We start from the raw sequence: 18,122 nt of genomic DNA on the forward strand, positions 1-18,122 counted from the left end.
TCTTGTATGTGCCTTTAATTACGCCAACAGTATCCGAATGCTTTAGGTAGATTATACATAAATTTTCATAATTTCGAACCTTCTGTGCAGTACAAATGTGAGCGAAATAAAAAACAAATTCAACAAGAGTGTTTGGTCCGTTGAATCTGTTGCATGCTCTTTTGCGGGCGAGCGATGAAATCCGGATCAATTGTGCCCGGTTTGTGTTGTTCTGGTAAAAAAAAAAACAGAAAAAAAAGTCAGCGTGCATCAGTAGTGTCCGGTTCGTTTAGAAACCGCACTATCGGTATCGCTCAGCCGTAGGGGGAGTCCTCTATGCCCGGACACTTTGTTTTTTGGTGATATTTCAAATCCTACATTTATTTTACCGTTTGTATATGTACAGTCAAAAAAAAATATCAATATTTTAAGTAAAAGGAATGTGAGGAAAAAATGAACCTGTACAATTCATTTTTATGGTGGGTTACATTATGTTTCAAAAATCGTATGCACTGAAAAGTGTCCTCTATGCTCGGATACTTTGATCTGCACTATCAAAGTTTACACCAAATTCACAGGCCAAGGGTTGCTTCGTATGTTAACACACCTTGTGGGTTCAATCTTTGCATGAAGCATATTAGTGAGATTATTGCTCAGTTCCATAAACTCTTTGTTGATCAGCGCCATATAGGGGAAATCGGGGTATAACCGAAACCCTAAGCTTATTGATAAAATATGTGTACTTTTGCTTGTCAAACTAACCTAAAATTATTGTAGAATCACATATTGGTTATAAATCTATCAATACTTGAAATCGCTGAATGATATATTAAGGTTATATAGTGATTTAAATAAAATTGATATTTCATCATTTTTGGGTGCAACAATTGAGAGTGCGGGTTAGTTCGACAACCTTTTGGGGGGGGGGCGGGCGGACCTGGTGTAGTGGTTAGAACACACGCCTCTCACGCCGAGGACCTGGGATCGAATCTCATCCCCGAGATAGTCACTGACAAAAAAGTAGTAGTGACGACTTCCTTCGGAAGGGAAGTAAAGCCGTTGGTCCCGAGATGAACTAGCCTAGGGCTAAAAATCTCGTTAATAAAGTTAAAAAAAAAAACCTGTTGAGGTAAAACCGACACAAGCAGTTTGAGTACAATTCATAAGTTGTAAACCTCACCATGACATGCCATATTAAAATGAATGCTTCAAACATGACTTTCGACTTCTATGACCCCTTCGTGTCACAAAGATCCATGTTGGAGCTGGACCCATCCATCCAATGAACTCATCCATTCAGTGAATTTTATAGATTTATTTTAATGTCATTTTAAGCTACAGTTGTGTACCCCTAAAGTACCCCATTGCCACTCAGCAGAACTGCGAGAAACTGTGAGAGGAGAGCGCAGATTTGCGTACACTAGCCACTGTCCACCGTATGTGAACAATAGGTAGCAAGGCCATATATTGTATGTATATTGTATATTGAACAGTCAAAAATAGAAAGTCAAGCGAATCACACGTTCGATCGGTCTACGTCGCCCGTTGTTCTTTTATATTCGATCGAGTGCAAAATATCACAAGTCCCCCGTTACCAAGGGACTTAATCGTTTTTCTGTTGTGTGGTAGTGATTTCGTTCGGTGCGAAATTTTCTAAGTGCCCGGTTACCAAGGGACTTAGCCGTGTCGTGTGCTTCGGTCCAACCTTAGTGAAAAGGTGGACGAGCTTTAGTGAAGAAAGCGTGGTGGTGTTCCGGGACCTAAGAGGCTGGTGGCGTCCCAAGCTTAAGGTCAGATAATTTTCGCGTGTGTTTTGCCGGACTTCAACACTTTTCGGCGAAGAAAGCCCTTCGATACCGACATAGTTCGCGCTCGAACATTTTTTGGTCCTTCGAACCGGATCGAAGGCCATCCCGCGGTCGAAAAGTGAAAAAGTGCCGGCGCCATTGCGCTTGGAGGTTGCTACCCACGCGGTACGCCTAAACGTGTTAAGGCGGCATCCATAAATTACGTAACGCTCTAGGGGGGTAGCGAGGTCAAGCGTTACGGCTCATACAAAAAAAAATATTTTTTTCATACAAAAAGCGTTACGGAGGGGGGAGGGGTCAAAAATTTCCTATTTTAGCGTTACGTAATAAATGGACGCTCCCTAACGGTACTTTGTGAACGTTGTACGCGCGCGTGTGAAAGCTTTTATACGGTGCTGGCTAATTAATTAGCCTGAACGAAATCGATCGCCCCGCCGGTGAGTGAATTTGTGTGTTTGGTGGAAGAAGCCTCCACGTTTGAAAAAGTTACGTTGTGTGGAGCTGTTTCGTCGCCATCTTGTAAACCGTGGGCATTCAACGAGGTGATTGACCCCAATTGCCATTGTCATCGGAGCCATTTTGTACAACGGGCAAGCGTACCCAGCCACTGGTGCCAAGCGGTGGTAGTGGTGGTACGAACACCGTCACTAGGATTGGAGCGGCGATCTTCGTCATCTGAAGCCCGGTGAGTTCGTTCCTTTTCTCTATGCATGTGGCTTGTAGTAGCGATACCATTAAGAAAGTGAATGCTATTTCCAACCAATTTGAACTTGATTTCATTTGGTTGACGAAAGTTGGGTGACTTTTTCGATTTTTTTTCTTAAGTCATTGTGGCAATTGGTGGAAGACGGTGCGCAATTCAAGTGGAAAACGTTCGCGCCCTTCATTGCGTTCCGCGTAGGATTGGAATTGTTCGCGACGGGAAGGAGTTCGCGTTTTCGAGTAAAACAACCCTCTCCCGTTCGTTACTGTCGTCGTGAAGGCCAATACACCGCGACGGGAAGGATTTGAATCGTTCGATTGTGTATTTGTGCCTCGCCGTTCGGTTTCGCGTAGATTCGAGTAGCTCGCGCCGGGAAGGAGATCCGTTTCGATTTGCTACCGTTTCCGTGCGTAGTCCGTTTGTGTCCTCGTCGAAATGCCTCTTAAGGACGACAAAATCCTTACGAACAAGTTGGTCCAGCGGCAGTCATTAATAGCAATTCGGAACGCTGTCGAGCAGTTCGTCAAAGACTACGAGGCAGTGCGGGACAGATGTCAAGTGCAAGTGAGGATCGAAACCCTGGATCGAGTGAATGTTGCCTTTGCGGAAGTTCAAGACGTCATCGAGCGATTGGATCCGGAGCATCTCGATGCACACCTGACCGAAAGAGTTGACTTCGAGCATCGATATTGTGCAGCGAAAGGATATTTGCTGTCGAAACGTCCCGCCGAAAATAATCAGCCAGCGTTGAACTCCTCTTTTGTAGCTCAAGGAACCAATTTCCATCTCCGTTTACCACAGATCGACCTACCACGTTTCAACGGCGATTTCTCGCGTTGGTTGTCATTCCGGGACACATTCTCGTCCATGGTCCACTCCAATGCGGACATACCAACAGTCGCCAAACTGCAATATCTTTTGCAGTCTCTCGAAGGGGAAGCGAAGAAGCCCTTCGAATCCGTCAACATTGAAGCCGACAATTATGCCTGCACTTGGGACGCTCTCCTCAAGAGATACGACAACCGTCGTTCTCTGAAGCGTCAACTGTTTCGAGCACTCTACGATTCGCCAGCGGTGAAGCAGGAATCTGCTAAACGCATCCACGGTCTGGTTGACGATTTCCAGCGCCATGTACGGGCACTAGCGAAACTCAACGAACCTGTAGAACACTGGGACACACCGTTGGTAAATATTCTTTCGTACAAGTTGGACCAATCCACTTTGCGAGCCTGGGAGGAGAAAACCAGTACGAAAGATGATGTGAGGTACGACGAACTGGTAGAATTCCTCTACCAGCGTGTACGAGTGCTGAATTCCGTCGGCTGCGAGCACCAGCAACCGGCACCTTCGTCTAAGGTGGCCGGAAACATTCCAAAATCAACGAAGTTCAAGTTCACAGCCAATTCCGCTGTATCCTCCACTGCTCCTTCGGCATGTCCATTGTTGTGCTCTGACAATCACGTTCTACGCAACTGTTCCGTATTCCTCGGGAAGGATGTACGCCTTCGCCGAGAATTCGCTACGCAGAAACGATTGTGCTGGAATTGTTTGAGCAGTGGGCGGGCACCAGGCGAAGAAATGTTCGTCAAAGTTCACGTGTCGTACGTGTCACGAGAAGCATCATTCGTTGCTTCACGATCCTGCTATATCCAAGACGTCGTCGAGTTCCGTCGTGACATCATCTCCTTCTGTTCAACAACCGTCTCCGTCCACAAGCGTGGACACTCCGAGCTCCGCTCCTCCCAAAGTCAGCATGGCAGTCCAAACTGCATGCAACACAGTATTGTTGGACACGGTTGTCCTCAATGTAATCGATGACCACGGCCATGAGCACCAGGCAAGGGCCTTGCTGGATTCGGCGTCCATGTCCAACTTCATTTCAAAGCCATTGGCAAAGCTACTCTTCAACCCACGGTCGAAGGTGGACGTTTCCATAGCAGGCATCGGTTCCTCAAAGCAGAACGTAAAAAGTGCGATAACCGCAATGATCCAATCGAGAACACAGAATTTTTCGACGAAGCTGGAATTCCTCATCCTCAAGAACCCTTCGGCACAGTTGCCAACTATCCCAATCAATATATCGTCATGTGATATCCCGAATGTTGCGCTAGCGGACCCTCGGTTCCACGTCCCAGGAAGGATAGATCTTGTCATCGGAAGTGAGGCCTTCTGGGAACTCCACAGTGGTCGGAAGATTCCGTTAGGAGATGGACTTCCGTGGTTGGCTGAAACACCATTTGGATGGGCCGTCGCTGGGGCTGCTGCAAGTCAGTACACTTGCATCCCTCGGATCTGTAACCTTTCTACGAAAGATGATCCGTTAGAAGTTACTCCAGGTCCGTCCGACTCGCGCTCAGATTGGGTACCACTTCTAGTACTGCATTTGGTCCCTCGGTAGTGCAAAAGGTACCCAAGTTTGACAGATGGCAGTACACTTTTCTCGGCATTCTAGATTACCTTATGAGCCATAAAGTTTTGGGCAACTGCAAGAGACATGGAGGTCTTTAATGTGTCTTTGGTTACTCTCCAGAGATTCTGGGAAATCGAAACCATCTCCGATGGTCCAGCACGGTCTGTAGAAGAGAACCGTTGTGAAGAGCACTACTCAGCTACAACTACTTGTGATCCGTCTGGGAGGTATATTGTCAGGCTTCCTCGAACCGACAGTCCTGAAGTCGTTTTAAGAAGCTCCAGGGAAATGGCAGATCGCCGTCTTCTGAGTGTCGAGCGGCGCCTCGAACGTGATCCTGCAACCAAGGACGCGTACCACCGTTTTATGGACGAATACCTCCAGCTAGGCCACATGAAGAAGCTCGACGAACCAGTAGACGACAATCAACCGCACTACTACATTCCACATCACGCCGTCTTCAAAGAGTCGAGTACGACGACTAAGGTCAGGGTTGTTTTCGACGCGTCGTGTAAGACGTCATCCGGACATTCGCTGAACGATACGCTGTTAGTCGGCCCTGTCGTTCAGAAAAATCTTCACTCGATTGTATTACGCTTTCGAATACGCTGTGTTGCCCTTGTCGCCGACGTGGAGAAAATGTATCGGCAGATACTCCACTTTCCCGAGGATCGCAGATTCCTCCGCATTCGGTTCCGCAAGAGCTCCACCGATCCGATTTCCACCTACGAGCTGCAGACAACTGCTGACGGTACTGCTTCTGCACCTTATCTCGCCACGAGAACTCTACAGCAAATTGCTCATGATAATGGACACCTGTATCCAGCTGCTGTAGATCCTGTCATTTACGACTTTTACATCGATGACCTTTTGTCAGGGGCGAACGACGTAGAGTCTGCGGTTCAAGTGCGAGAGCAAGTTACGTCCATGCTCAATAATGCTGGCTTACCGATCAAGAAGTGGGCGTCAAATGTTCCGGAAGTTCTCGACGGTGTACCACCGGAGGACTTAGCCCTGCAACCACTACACGATCTTCAGGACGAGCAGGCGGTTTCCATACTGGGTTTGATGTGGGAACCAAGAACTGACGCACTACGTTTCAAGGTCCAACTGCCGCCTCCGACTGCAGTCCTTACAAAGCGAAAGGTGATGTCGTACATCGCGCAAATATTCGATCCACTTGGTCTCGTGGGTCCCACCATCGTAGTTGCCAAACTCTTCATGCAGCGCTTGTGGGCGCTGAAGCAGAATGGAGAATCTTGTGAATGGGACACGCCACTTCCAGTCAAACTTCAAGCAGAATGGAAAGACTTCCACTCCACGCTGCATATGCTCGGTGAAATCCGAGTTCCAAGATTCGTTTCACTTTCGAATGCTGTCAATCTCCAGCTACACTTCTTCTCCGACGCCTCCAAGGGAGCTTACGGTTCCTGTTGCTATGTACGAGCCGAAACTAGCAACGGCGTATCGATCCAGCTACTAACAGCGAAATCTAAAGTAACCCCGTTATCTAATCGCCATTCAATTGCCCGACTTGAATTATGTGCTGCACGGCTGTCGGCGCAGCTATTCCAGAAAGTGTTCTCCGCCCTTAAGATACCACTGCCAGCGTATTTCTGGACGGACTCCACTACCGTTCTCCACTGGTTACGGTCGCCGCCTAACCGTTGGAAGGCATTCGTAGCCAATCTAGTATCACAAATCCAGCACATATCCAATGTGAGTCGCTGGAAACATGTTCCTGGCGTCGATAACCCAGCAGAAGACATTTCAAGAGGACTGCATCCGATCGATATCATCCAGTGTAAGCGCTGGTGGAATGGTCCTGACTGGTTGTCACATCCTCCGGAATGCTGGCCGAGTCTTATTCCAACCGACGAAGATACAGAAGCCGCCACCGAAGATGCGAAAGATCCCGCTGGTTTCAATGGGCGTCGTACAGAGCGATTTTCATGACAATTTGTTCGCTCGCTACTCCAGCTTTTCCAAGCTTCGTCGTGTGACTGCGTTCTGATTGCGTTATCTCCGAACCTTGCAAGAACGTGCCAAGTTACGTCGTAAGGATCCAGACGAGTACAGCCAACTCACCTTCCGCGATCAGCCAATTGCTCCACTCAACACTGGAGAATTGCAGAGCGCTGAACTAGAGCTGTGTCGTCTAGCGCAACATCAGTCGTTCGCAGAAGAACTTTCTGATCTGGCAAGTGGAGAATTAGTTGCCAAATCATCCGCTTTGAAGTGGTTGAAGCCATTCATCGATCAAGACGGCATTATTCGTGTCGGTGGCCGGCTACGGAACGCCGCTCTTTCCGACTTCGTGAAGCACCCCATCGTGCTTTCTGCCAAACACTCGCTGTCGACTCTGCTGGCTAGTTTCTTTCACTTAAAGCTACTGCACGCAGGCCCTCAACTCCTGCTAGCCACACTGCGCCAGAAATATTGGATTCTCGGCGGCAGAAACCTGTCAAAATCCGTCTTTCACCATTGCCACACTTGTTTTCGTAGCAAGCCCACACTAGTCCAGCAGAGTACAGCAGATCTACCGGCATCCCGAGTCTCACCAACTCGCACGTTCTCCGTTTGCGGAGTCGATTACTGCGGACCGTTCTTCATCAAATCACCCGTCCGTAATCGTGCTCCTATGAAGGCCTACGTAGCAATCTTCGTCTGCTTCGCTACGAAGGCTGTGCACATCGAGCTTGTGAGCGACCTTACTACGGCGGCCTTTTTGGCAGCACTTCGCCGGGTCGTCGCCCGCAGAGGAAGAATCGCCGAACTACACTCGGACAACGCCACAACCTTCAAGGGTGCGTCACACGCACTCAACCGTGTCTATCGAATGCTGAAGGTGGACAACAGCGATCGAAACAGAATCTTCAGCTGGTGCTCCGAGAACGAGATTCGGAGGAAATTTATCCCACTGCGAGCACCACATTTCGGAGGTCTGTGGGAGGCCGCTGTCAAGTCAGCGAAGAAGCACCTTCTGAAAACCGTCGGTAACACCAACATCGCCTACGAACCGATGGTCACTCTCTTGGCTCAAGTCGAAATGTGCCTGAACCCCGTCCGCTAACGCCGATGCCAAGTGAACCGTCGGATATGGAGGTCCTAACTCCAGGACACTTTCTCGTCGGAGCCAATCTTCAAGCGGTACCCGAACCTGATCTGCGGGAGATTCCCGACAACCGTCTGGAGTCGTACGAGCTGGTCCAGAAACACCTGCAGAACATCTGGGCTCGCTGGTATCCGGAGTACCTGCAACAACTGCAGTCAAGAGCTACCAAGGGCTGCAAACCACCAGTCGCCGTCGAGGTTGACCGCATCGTCGTCATCAAGGAAGACAACGTTCCTCCGGCCAGTTGGCCGCTTGGAAAGATCGTCAAGCTTCATCCGGGCAAGGATGGTGTCGTCCGAGTGGTGACACTCCGGACAGCACCGGGAAAGGACATCGTTCGTGCGGTAGCGAAGATCGCTCTACTGCCATCACCGGATCCAATCATTTAATCGTTCCAGGTAGAGCAACCCGCAAGGGAGAACTTGCTCGAAGCGCACCCGCGCTTAGTACAGGTAATTGCGTTTCCAATACCTCTAAGCTGAATCGTTCGATCTACCTGTTCTTCTCTTTTTTTGTTCCCGTCTTTGGCGAGGATCTACGACGGAGCGATCATCATCCGTACCGATGACCATCTGTAAGCCGATTCAATGAATTCGTCCAACCATGAAGTTTGGAACACCTCCATGTTCCAAGGTGGCCGGAATGTTGGAGCTAGACCCATCCATCCAATGAACTCATCCATTCAGTGAATTTTATAGATTTATTTTAATGTCATTTTAAGCTACAGTTGTGTACCCCTAAAGTACCCCATTGCCACTCAGCAGAACTGCGAGAAACTGTGAGAGGAGAGCGCAGATTTGCGCACACTAGCCACTGTCCACCGTATGTGAACAATAGGTAGCAAGGCCATATATTGTATGTATATTGTATATTGAACAGTCAAAAATAGAAAGTCAAGCGAATCACACGTTCGGTCGGTCTAGGTCGCCCGTTGTTCTTTTATATTCGATCGAGTGCAAAATATCACAAGTCCCCCGTTACCAAGGGACTTAATCGTTTTTCTGTTGTGTGGTAGTGATTTCGTTCGGTGCGAAATTTTCTAAGTGCCCGGTTACTGTGAAGCTCTGAATCGTTGTTGGCAAGCGGGAGCACCACGAAGAACCTTGCATTCCATTCTGACATTACTATAGGAGTGAGGCGTCGAAGTTGTGCCATGCCTACTAGATCGTTTGATGTCCGATCCGATGTTACATTCTCGGAGTTCTTTCAACAGGCTTTTGATTGTCAACCATCATAACAGGGTTGGAAGACAAGATCTATGAAAATGTTCATTCAGTACCACACATCCTCCCTCTTCTCAGGAAAAAAAAAAGTTTGAAGTGATGAGTTTTCACATCGTTTCCGTCATCACGGAAATTCAGGATGTATATTTCACATCGCTAAGAACTTCACCGATGTTCACTTGTACATGCGACTTTGAAACATTTTTCCGCTGTAGGAAACCCACGCAATCAGAACGGCGTTGAAATTATTGATCGGTTGAATGTCGTGCCATACATTAGAAACGGCAAGCTAATTATATAAAATGACATATCTAAGATGAATTTTGGACAAAATATTGCTATTAATAAACTGACATATATGCGTTCAACAGAGTAGCATCAGTGTTTGACTTTCATCTTGTTGTACATTCAATCCACCGTACTTTCACGGAAATACTCACTCAAAGACTTGTTTGACTGTTGTTACTTGTTTTGATATAACATATCTACTAAGTTACTAGCCATCATTGGGCTTACATATCTTATTCTATAGATAGAGTCGCGCATGCATGTGAACATCATTTTTATTAGGAATTAATTTGTGACCACTAGTCGCGATAGCAAGTGTACACCACCATTACTTAGAGCAAATATACGACCACCAGTCGAGTTAATAACATCAATAATACTTGCTAGGAACAAGTATACGACCACCATCGAGTTAACAACATCAATAGCAGTTACTATGAACAAGTATGCGACCACCAGTCGCGGTAGCAAGTGTACACCACCATTGCATAGAACAAATATACGACCACCAGTCGAGCTTACAACATCAATAATACTTGCTAGGAACAAGTATACGACCACCAGTCGAGTTAACAACATCAATAGCAGTTACTATGAACAAGTATGCGACCACCAGTCGCGGTAGCAAGTGTACACCACCATAGCATAGAACAAATATACGACCACCAGTCGAGCTTACAACATCAATAATACTTGCTAGGAACAAGTATACGACCACCATCGAGTTAACAACATCAATAGCAGTTACTATGAACAAGTATGCGACCACCAGTCGCGGTAGCAAGTGTACACCACCATTGCATAGAACAAATATACGACCTCCAGTCGCGCTAGCAATATCAATAACATTGATTGCTAGGAACAAGTATGCGACCACCAGTCGAGTTAATAACATATTCATTGCAACCATCTGTCGCGTTAATGACAACCAAATACCAAACCAAATGCAACCACCAATCACGGCAATAATATTTTTTTAATTGCAACCACCAGTCACGTTAAGGACATTTTTTTTGCATTGCATACGCCAATTGTGTTAAAGCATTTTTTCATAGCAACCACCAGTCGCGTTAAGGATATTTTTTTCAAACATGTTATTATTTTTTTTTTGAACATGGCATTTATTTAGAAATAATAATGAATTAAGTAGATTTGAATAGTTTGGATCTCACCGGTTATCGACACAAAATTCACAAATTTTACCGATTCAGTATGCTTCACACTTAACTTGTTCATTAAACATTACGGGATACACAATGTACTGAAGCAAATAGGAAAGAAAACAATCATGTGCATAATAGGTCAAATTTGACCAAAACATCGATAATACTGAATCGATTAAAATTCGATTCGTCCTTTGTATTGATTTTATTCAAATCGATTCGATTTCTTCACTCGTAAGCAAATTTACAAGAACAACGACTCAAAATAAGATCAAATCCCTTGTATTAGGGTTTCATGTTGTTTCAACAACAAAAAATCGATTAATTGGAACGAAAAATCTACTTTTGGAACACCAATTCAAAATCGCCCATGGTTAGGAATATTTGCACACACTTACATTCATTTTTCACTCTATTTTATTTTATTGAAATTATTTTGTTTTTATTTGAAAGCAGGAGAGATAAGATATAGAAATGTGTGTATCATCACAGAAGAAACGATTAAATGATCACATACAACCAAAGCGAAGTTTTATTATTATTTATATAGAAATTTGCACAGTTGATAAATGTTACGGGAGTTTTATTTTTGATTGAAATTACTAATTGATAAGTTATACAAATTGATTAATATTCATGAAAACCACTAATAACTTTAACACTTCACTTCTCTTTTGCAAAATCACATTATTTTACAAATTATACTTAATTATACGATATTTTTTTATACACGTTTTGTACGGATATGTTCAATTGGCTTCTGCAAAAAAAAAATAGTTCAGTTCCTAACGTTATTCTTTTTTCCGTTCAACCTATGCAGAAAATAGGTCCCTTATAAAAGCAGAATGCGCACTTCATAACTTAGATGAATCAGCTCGAAATGATCATAATCTTTGAATCGGATAAAATAGATGAAACACTTTCTATTACATTCAAATATTTCCATCGAAGCAATCTGTTTGAATTCAAATGCAAAACAAAATATTCACTTCAAAGCCTGCATCGCGCAACTCAAATAGTTGAGGTGATGCTGGTGTTCAATAAAAGCAACAACAAGAACAGAGAGAAACATTGCTGCTTCAGCGAGTTGTGAAGCGGCTAATGCATATTAATGTCATATTTCCTCTTCAATCAGTTTTCTATTATTCATAGAAAATACCACATTGCTGTTTACTTACAGATGCCTTTTTATCAGATTCAAACTCACTCCACAATCACTCTGAATACATATTTTCACACGCGGTTTAAGAAGCACTTGACACAAACACATTTCCTAGTGGACACTCCCGCTTGCTATCGAATTCAGGCTTTCCCGGAAAAACGAAAATTTATTTAAAACTCCAGGCAGGATCGCCAAATGTGAAGCTCTGAATCGTTGTTGGCAAGCGGGAGCACCACGAAGAACCTTGCATTCCATTCTGACATTACTATAGGAGTCAGGCGTCGAAGTTGTGCCATGCCTACTAGATCGTTTGATGTCCGATCCGATGTTACATTCTCGGAGTTCTTTCAACAGGCTTTTGATTGTCAACCATCATAACAGGGTTGGAAGACAAGATCTATGAAAATGTTCATTCAGTACCACACAGTTACCAAGGGACTTAGCCGTGTCGTGTGCTTCGGTCCAACCTTAGTGAAAAGCTGGACGAGTTTTAGTGAAGAAAGCGTGGTGGTGTTCCGGGACCTAAGAGGCTGGTGGCGTCCCAAGCTTAAGGTCAGATAATTCTCGCGTGTGTTTTGCCGGACTTCAACACTTTTCGGTGGCTGCCAAAGGCAGCGAAGAAAGCCCTTCGATACCGACATAGTTCGCGCTCGAACAATCCACAAAATACCTACCTATATGTGTAAATTTCAAATGTTCCATGCTGAAATTATAAAGTAGCGGTGTACACTTAATTTATTTCGCCGAGCCGGGAAAAATAATTGCCGAGAACCCAACAGCTGAGATTTCGGCAAAAATCTCGTTAAAAGTTCAAAGTGCCGATTAAACTGCAAAAGTTAAATCAACCCAGCTGTCAAAATTTGAAGAAAATATCGGTAATCCGTTGCTGAAATTCTCGGCACATCACTACCGAAATTCGGCAAATGATTATGTTTTTGATTGCAAGAAGAATAAGAAGTAAATAAACACACAGTTTAATAATCAAAATAAATTTATTTAAATCAAACGTATTATTGCGTAACACACATCTCACATTTTATCAAATTGAAGAATTTTTGTGAGCTTCTATTTGAAGCAAATTCGAGTGTACGAAGGTACGGTGCTGCCATCTGGGAAAAGTTTGCTCGATGCGTGAAGCGACGAAAATTTTACCCGGCAAGGTATAGGAAGCGAAATTTCAAATGCTCATATAAAATTAACTACAATAGTTATTTAAAATCTTTTCAGTATATGTTGATATACTTTTGATGGGCTACATTATAGGCATATAATTTTGAGTTTTTTATTTTTTCTCAATATGCTGCTGATTCTATAGTTGATCAATAGTCTAACCCCGTACACTTGACAGAATTTAATTAACAAGTGTTTTGAATTTTTTAGAAGCATTTGAAAATTGACTCCCTATGCTTTGCCATGTAAAATAATCGGAGCTTCACGCATAGGGTCAACTGTGGTAATTACCTTCGTAGACGCGAATAGCGACCATTTTCGCAGCATCTTCATTGCGAGGGGTAGAAGTTGCATTGAATATTCCTAAAAATGTAGTAAAAAATTATAAACTGAGCTGACTCGTATGCTGCCCTTCTACGCCTACTGCGCGGGACAAATATGCGTAAAACGACAGTGTTAATGAATATAATACAATAAATTATGTTAATACTTACAGTGAGCGCACTCCCTCTTTCCAAGAAAGGTTTAAGATATTTCAAGCACATGTTAATTTATGCAGCTCTGATTTGTCGGTTTTGACAGATGCACTTTGCCGAAATTCAGTAAAAATATTTGTTTGCTGATCGTTGTGGCAAAATAGATTACCGAGTCTCAGCTATTTATGTAAACTACCGATTTTCGTCAATTTGTATCTGTCAATATCGCTCATCTGTCAAAATTGAACGAGATTTCAGTAAAAATATGTTTTACGGGCTTAATTCGGCATTTAACATTACCGAAGTAAAATTCTACGATTAAGTGTAAATATGAATAAATATGATTCAATTGTGCTCATAGAATGTTAACAAAGAAAAAGTTGTGGCGAATGATTGGTTGTGAAAATAAATACAGTTTTATTTTAACATAACAGAAGAGTGTAATTATTTTCAGATAATAAAAACTGTCGAACCCAGGTCCGTCCCACTCGGGCTCAGATTGGGTACCACTTCTAGTACTGCATTTAGTCCCTCGGTAGTGCAAAAGGTACCCAAGTTTGACAGATCGCAGTACACTTTTAACGGCATTCTAGGTTACTTTATGAGCCATGAAATTTTGGGCAACTGCAAGGGACATGGGGGTGTTTAATTTGTCTTTGGTCGAACCTTATGGTTTGTAAATGAACAATAGGATTAATTTATGTGAAAACATTTCAAATTCTATTAGTTTTCCAATTTCCAATGAGAAAAAGTTATTCAAGCTTGATGGAATAAGTTCATACTAGTGATCCTTTATATGAGAGATTAGCGGAAGTAAAATTTAATGATTTGGCAACAGACCAGCAGTGCTGAGTTTGCTCGGTGTCGAGAATAATATTGTAACACGGACATGACTTTCTCATTTGCTAAAAAGTGTATTCTGTTTCGTTATAGATCTTTGAGCAACATTTCCATACTAATAAACAGCAGGAAAAATCACTGAAAAACATCGCATTGACAAACATTCAAAAAAAGTAGGTATTTCATATATTTTGCTCTATACAAAACCACTTTCACCGAAATCATTTCAAGCGGATTACATTACTCCTCAAGAAAAGTTCAAAACAAGCATAACGCATGTTCGTTTGGCTCACGCTTTGACAGCTCTTGCTGCTCGATTGGCTCACACGACAGAAATGTCAGCTTCCGCGTATCTCTCTTATAAAGGATCACTAGTTCAAACCAGTGTTGCGATGGATCTTCTTCGTGAACGATGATCGACACATCTTCGCGATTCAACATTCGCCAAAATTCATTTTTCATTTATGCGTCACGAAGAGCATCGCAATAAGGCAGCGTCCATTTATTACGTAACGCCAAAATTAGAAATTTTTGACCCCCTCCCCCCCTACGTAACGCTTTTTGTATGATTTTTTTTTAAATTTTTGTATGAGCCGTAACGCTTGAGCCTACTCCCCCCTCCCCCTAGAGCGTTACGTAATTTGTGGATGCCGCCTAAGCGCACGGATGCAACGCCGAAGAAGCAAAATGAACACACCCATAAGTGGCTCGCGAAGCCTTTCCACTCGTAGAATTAATTTATCCACGCGCTGTTCATTCTCGTGCTTCTTCTCGCAAAGTCAAGCAAACACTCTACTGGTTACATGGTGTACTGAGTACAGGCAGCCCAATAAAAGCACGCTTGAAGTGGCAGCACGAGCGTGGCTGGGTGTTGCTGGCTTGAAGCGCGATCGCTATTGAGCTAATTGCGCAACAATTTAGATTGCAGGTTTTCTACCATTTAAATAAACCAAAGTAGGTACATGCAAATATTTTTTTTTTTTTTCAAATTAATAAATCAATAAACGACGTGCATGAAAAACACGCCTTTCATGGCGCACCAGCTTGTTGCGAGCCGGCATGAAGATGATCGAAGTGAATATTTTCCTGCTCTGGATTGGACCGTTCACATTACCGAGCGCAGTGTTGCCACATTTTTTCCGGTTCTCATCTGTGTTTTCGACTGAAAAAATCTTTTTTATCTTAAATCATCCTTCAAAAATCTTGGTAAAAATCTGTGTCGCAATAAAATCAAAAATTTTATTTTTTTTTTAGGTGAAAAAGAACTTTTGTCACCACTGGTCCATCACCCGAAAGGTTTGTTAGTGATTTTTGTTTCGCAACTAATAGATTCATATTTGTTTACTGCGCAGATATTTTAACTCCCTTGTATAACTTGCTGTCCATTGTGGTACGCAATTTAAGATAAGCGAGCCCTCTTGATCCGTTTTCATTATATAGCTTTCATTTTTCCACTTTTTCGTTTCCATTCTCGATCCGCTTTTCTAACGCGCGATCTACCCGATGCGCGGTCGTTCCTGACCCGCAATTGCAATGCACGATCTTTGTGGATCTGCCTGACCCGCTTTTTCAATGCGCGGTCCGTTCCGTCTAGCTTTATCAGTGCACTTTTTCTCGACGGCGAGATCTGTTTCGACCCGCTCTTCAAATGCGCGAGCCTTTCGGATCCGCTTTTTTTCTGCGCGGTCGTTGTCAACCCGCTAGTTGCAATGCGCGGTCTTTACCGACCCGCTCTTTCAATGCGCGGTCAATTCGACCCGCCCCGTTTCCAGTCATGGTCCAATTTTATCTTTTTGTTGCGCGGCCATTTTGACCCGCTGATTCTATGCGCGATTTTTTTTCAATCCGCTCTTCACGTTTGCACGTTTTAAACAGCCATAAGATTGGTTTTACGCTGGATGATTCCTTTCCGAAACTGTTAAAAGTATCAAATGAAGGTTTTACAATTGCGTTGCTCAAATTAAGCAACACCTGGCAAAGGATCGCCATTGTGTATATCCAAATATCAGCCGGAAAGGAATCACCCAGCATAGCACCAAAGCGCAGCACGTCTTACCTGGATCAGTCAGCAGTAGAAAGTGAGCCAACGATATTTGCTGCATGCAAGGGCCTACTGTGATGGCTCTCATATTGAGTGCCATCCACTGGAAGTTAAGCTCAGAGCACACTTTGTGTAATGAACCCTTTCGCACCCACACACGAACGTTTAATGGGTGTTCTTGGGATGTCAATAATTTTTATTTTGAACTTATTCTACTAAAAGTAAGTTAAAGACGCATTATTATTTCTAAAAATTCAAAATAGTTAAGTTTTTGAGAAAAACTAAACAGAGTACTGTCATTTCTGTTTTATATCTTCCAAAACCGTGTCATAAACTCGTGAAATATCCTAAAATCTTAAAAATCTTTTTTATCTAAAATATCCGTAAGCAAAAACAGGAATAAATTTGTGTAATTACAGATAAATCTGTGTATGTGGCATCACTGACCGAACGATGGAAAATCACTCGATGATAGCGTCGGGAGAAACAGTTAGGAAAATTATCACATGTAACTAAATTGCGACATATTTGGAATGCTTTTGACAAGACATTTTCATTGAAAAATTCTTTGGCATCCATGGATCACAAATTTACCTTCATAATCAAGAAAACTATTGATTATCAATAGCTCGTATTGGATATATAGTTAATGTCAATCCTTCCAACAAGTCATGTTCGATCAATTTCTCACGCAATAGCATTCTCCGCGATTTTCAAGTAATGGATTATTAAAATAACCAAAACGCAGTGCCGTAGCGTGCGGTTGGCCAGGTTGGCACCCGCCAAGGGCGCCAGCCATTGGGGGGCGCCAAAATGCGTAAAGTATTTTGTTAATTTTGAAAGGCATTTATTAAATAAGGTCCTAAAACAAATTTCCAACAAATTATTTTTAACATAATAATGGAAAATTAGAACAATTCCTGAATCGCTTTCAAACACTTTTCAGTATTTTGGACGATTCCCATACATTTATTTCAAATTTTAACATGATGGTTACTTGCTTAATCTCTAATGGTTTTTAATAGCCATTAAAACTGGTTTGAGCAAAAATCAAGTTTGTGGTATATATTTGGAGGTTCTATTGGAAATAAAAAAAATATTCAAATAAACTTGATAAGTATTAAACAGTCTTTTTGAAAGCCTAAGAGCATCTTGAACAGGGTTCTCAGAGTACGGTAGATCATTATAACAGATAATCTTGAACAGGCCTTTCATTACAGCTCACAGTGATTTATCTCCATACAAATGGTATGGAAAATCTTGAAATGGAGATCCCTTACTATGAATGACCAGATAATTGCCGTCTGAAACTATTTATCTTCATCGCATGATAGACTCTTCTTTGATCATATCATCATGATCATCATATCTGTCAAGTTATATGACGCATCAGCCAAGCAACAACAAAACATGATACAAAGACGTTCAACTTATTTGCATTAGAATTTTTCAAATGATTTGTAAATGTTGTTTCAACATTTAAACAAGAATGTTCATTGGATCCATTTAAACATTTTGGCCATACAGATTTGTAGCACCTAAATTCTTCAACCTACCGAAAACCGAAAATTATAGTGTATAGTTTAAGCGGAGCATGTATTCGAGTGTGTGCTCACATTTGAAAATTTAGTCGAAGTTGATTATAATTCCCCATACATTTCACTAGGGAGCACAAACACAAGAATTTTGATAACGTTCTTTGAGGAAATGTAAAAAAATCAGTTTTTATTTAAACTTCAAAAAA

This window comes from Aedes aegypti, chromosome 3, assembly GCF_002204515.2.
Source record: "Aedes aegypti strain LVP_AGWG chromosome 3, AaegL5.0 Primary Assembly, whole genome shotgun sequence".
In the NCBI taxonomy this organism is placed as follows: Eukaryota; Metazoa; Arthropoda; class Insecta; order Diptera; family Culicidae; genus Aedes; species Aedes aegypti.